General features: G+C 41.9%; 1 long non-coding RNA gene across 1 annotated transcript; it reads left to right on the plus strand.

Moving 5' to 3' along the window:
* The first annotated feature begins 577 nt into the window (after positions 1 to 577).
* Positions 578 to 2386, plus strand: LOC143127183 (uncharacterized). The gene is made up of 2 exons (XR_012987532.1): positions 578 to 811; positions 1463 to 2386. It is a non-coding gene; the product is annotated as an uncharacterized LOC143127183 (long non-coding RNA).
* Positions 2387 to 4329: the final 1943 nt, after the last annotated feature.

Raw genomic sequence — 4329 nt, forward strand, 5'->3', positions numbered from 1 at the left:
ATAATCTGTCAGAGAACGCACATCAGCAGAGACAACAGCAAGAGGAGAAGGAGGAGGAGGAGGAGGGACACAGAGCATGAGGTGGGAGGGTGTTCAGAGGGTTAAGAGAGAGAGAGAGAAGAGAGAGAGGAGGGAGGTAGGGAGGGAGAGAGAGGGGGGAGGGGAGGGAGGGAGAGAGAGGGAAGGGGAAAGAGAGAGACAGACAGAGAGAGGGGGGGAGTTATATGTGCATACTGTGTATGGGGGGGGGGGGTAATGTATATGTCTGAGTGAGCAGCTGAATGAGGGTCAGGGAGAGAGAGTGATAGAGAGAGTGTGTGTGAGAGAGAGAGAGAGAGAGTGTGTGTGTGTGAGAGATCGAGAGAGAGGGGGGAAGAAAGTTAAATGTATGTGTGAGTGGGTGTGAAAGGGTACCTGTGAGAGCAGGTAGAACAGGTGCATGAGGGTGACAGAGAGAGAGAGAGAGAGTTGAGTGTGTGTGTGTGTGTGTGTGTGTCTGTGTCTGTGTATGTGTGTGTTCCAAGACTTGGTGTCTGATCAGGCCTCCTGGGTAATGGGAAGTCTCAGCAGGGCGGGACCAGCCTCTGGATGCTGCTGTGCGGCGCCTGCAACCAGATAACCTATTATTCTCCTTACCGGCTCCTTTCACACAAGATCACACCAATTCACACTTAAATATTACCACACACACACACAAGCTCATCCTTAAACCCCAGTGAGAAACGGAAATCTGAGATTGTTGGGAAGGTCAGGGCGGAGAAGCCGCTATCGTGTGGATTAATACCTCCCTATTGCTGGTCAGTAATTGCAGGTTAGTATCCTCCAGGCGATTTAGATATCGTTTCATTGTTAGCGACTACTGTTTACTTTGTAAACTGTGCTATGTTTATCCACCTGGTCTGCTTGTGGGGGGAGTTTGATCCATATTGGAAATGTTGTTCAAGTTGAGGTTTGGTCAATGTTATGCATTGAAAAAATATGCTGCACAAAAACATTAATTAAACATAGGACATTACGGTGCAACCAACTGAAGAATGACAAAGGAAACATATACAGTACACTACATTTAGAGGTGGTTATAGAGGTACTCTGTGTATTTTATGTGTTAAAGTATAATGTATAGGTGCATAAATCTATTAGAATTATTTTTGGAATTAAAAGTAAATAGGCTATAGTAATTTTCATAAATAATTTAAAGTGTAAGTGTTGTGAAGTGAAATTCACAAATTTTGCACTGATTGCAATGCCTGATATATTATGTAAATTATATCTATGAATTAGGCGTTCTGTGACCTGAAGGATTCAGCAGCCAGTCTAACTTGTTGTTCAGTTTCTTTACTAGCTTGCCTACTTCTAATAGGCACCTATATCATTCTAATCTTCGACACATTAGGTTAATAAATACAAGAACCAGTCACATTGGCTACTCTACCCACATCCACAATGATTTTCTTGCCTAAAGGTCCAAAGCTGATGTCCAAATTTAATGAGACGACATGGACCCACCTGTCAATCAAACGCCATGAAAGACGACATATCTGATTGATACAACACAATCAAACGACAGGGAAGTCTACTCAGTAAACAGCACAGTGAAACGACAAAGAAGTTGACGTGCAAAACAGCAGAATGAAACAATACCTCAGGGTACAGAAACATGTATGGGATTCCGAATGAGATGTAATTAAAACTTGGCAAAACTAGGCAATCGTTTAGTAAACGTGAGTAATTAGTATATATATACTCTTTTTATCCTGTGAGGGAAATTTGGTCTCTGCATTCATCCCAATCCGTGAATTAGTGAAACACACTCTGCACACAGTGAACTCACAGTGAGGTGAAGCACACACTAATCCCGACGCAATGAGTTGCCTGCTACAGCGGCGCTCAGGGAGCAGTGAGGGGTTAGGTGCCTTGCTCAAGGGCACTTCAGCCGTTCCTATTGGTCGGGGTTCGAACCGGCAACCCTCCGGTTACAGTAGGCCACAGCTGCCCCTCAGTTGAATGTTTCGTCACATCTATCGTAAATTGAATATTGCATAGACATAGACAAATGTTTGGTCACATCACATCTTCAATAGACATAAGCAACATTTGGTGAGAGAGAGAGAGAGAGATTGACATGAAGAATGATTATCTTTGGGGATCACTTTCAGAGCGATTTTGAGAACAATAATAAGCTAATAGCCAATCAGAACCCAAATATTAGCCGTCACATTCATTGACACAAGGAGAGATTTTGTTTATCGTTGTTCAATATGAACGCTTTTATTGTTATAGTTATCGTTATCATTTTTGGTGTGAATGACTCTTAACAGCATACTTCCATCAATGTTTGTAAGTCTCATCCACTGTGTTAAGTTGCAAATAAAAGCATTAAAATGTGTGTGTGTGTGTGTGTGTGTGCGCGCGCGCGGGTGCGTCCACCTGCGTGGTTTTGTGTGTGTGTGTGTCTGCATGTGTGTGTGTATTTTTGCTCTACAATCAGTGTTTATTACTGTGCAAACTGTATACAACTTTTTGTTTTGTTTTGTTTACTAAAACTTGCTTTGTTGTTGCCTTCTACATGCAGCCCCACATCTACTAATCAGGGGTGTGTTTCCCAAAAGCATAGTTGCTAACTAAGTTAGCTACTTTGTTTGTTGCAATGCAATTTCCGATTGCCAATCAAGTAAGTTGCTAACAGGTTAGCAACTGCTTTTGGGAAACACCCCAGTCTGGTGAAAAGATATCGCCTCATCTAAAGAAGAAGAAAAAAAACATTACAAAAGAAAACATCACAGTTATTCAATGGCACAGGTTCCTGTCTGGCTGGTTCTACAACTACAGACATACTGTAGGGACATTTAGAGCATACAATGGTGCTGTGTAACATGATATTCCAGATTATCATCATGAAGTCAGCTACGGGTGGTGGTGGCTAAAGGGTGCTAGGATGGGTGGGGTAGTTAAGGCAGTTAGAAGTGGAGTAGTTAAGAGTGGGGGTAGTTAAGCATGAGAGGTTAGGAGACTGGCAGTCAGGAGTAGATTGTTATGTGTGGGATTGAGGTGGTTAGGAGGGTGTGTGGGGCAGTTAGGAGCGAGAGTGGGGCAGTTAGGAGGGAGAGTAGGGTGGTTAGGAGATATAAAAGCACATTTAATTTGTTCTAGGCATAGGAGGATTGTTAAGAGGAATGATAAAGAGTTATGGTTTAAAATAGGTTAGAATAAATATGTTAGAATATCCTCTTTCATTTTCTATAAAACAACACTAACTCTATACCACCACTCTCACTCATGCTCCTGAATCAATGTCCCAGATTAATTTTTTCGGAGTGTCTATTCCCCTGGTACGAATAGCCTTGGCCACACAACTGGGCTATTCACACCCTGTTACATAACAACAAAAACATGTTGCTCGCGTGCCCAAAAAACATGGCCGACATTCGTTTTTTCGTCAGCAGAAAGTGAAGAATTCTGAACGGTTTCAGGACTAATATCTGTTCAAATTAAAGTTGAGATGGAAAAGTTGTGTTTTATTTTCATAATCTTTGTTCAGTGAACACATACAACCGTCAGTTTGTTAGCTAACAGAAATTTCGTGACTATGACGTTCAAGTCTATAAACTCAACATCAACTTCTTGTCGAAGCAGATAGTGCAGTGGTCACAGGCGAGGGCGGAGAGACCGGGGTTCGATTCCTGTGTGATGCGTTTTGGCTGAGTGAGTGTGCATGTCTCTGGGGAGAAGGCGCGCAATTTGAACAAGAAATCGGTTCTCAAACGGAGATTGCAACAATTAGCTAGTTCATGCACCAGGGTGTAAATAGCATGCAGTACTATAAACACCTGGGTACGAATAGCATCCACTTCTAACTGTACATTGATGCAAACAGCATACCTTATTCAGAGTGTATATCACACAGCTGAGCTATTCACACTCTGTTATGTAACAACAACAAAAAACATGTTGCTTGTTTTTAAAAAAAAAAAAAATATTATTACATTGTGTGATCAATATGCCAGATTAAATGCACAGGGGTGCAAATAGCATACACTGATATTTGTACCAGACGAGGTACTAATAGAACACATTGCTGTGTGCACCGGGGTACGAATAGCGTACATTGATATTTGTACCAGACGGGGTACTAATAGGACACATTGCTGTGTGCACCGGGGTACGAATAGAATTCACTTCTTATTTCACCAGGGTACGAATAGCATACACTGCTAATTGTACCAGGGGTGCAAATAGCCTTACCCTTATTTTTTTGAGCACACACACACACCGAACAGTCAATAGTCTGCTACTAAGAAAAAGTGTGGGAATGAAAGAATATATTATATT

The sequence above is a fragment of the Alosa pseudoharengus genome, unplaced genomic scaffold, assembly GCF_046254945.1.
Source record: "Alosa pseudoharengus isolate Yale_2024_CS ecotype anadromous, Long Island Sound unplaced genomic scaffold, YU_APseudo_1.1 YU_APseudo_1.1_scf_1, whole genome shotgun sequence".
Classification (NCBI taxonomy): Eukaryota; Metazoa; Chordata; class Actinopteri; order Clupeiformes; family Clupeidae; genus Alosa; species Alosa pseudoharengus.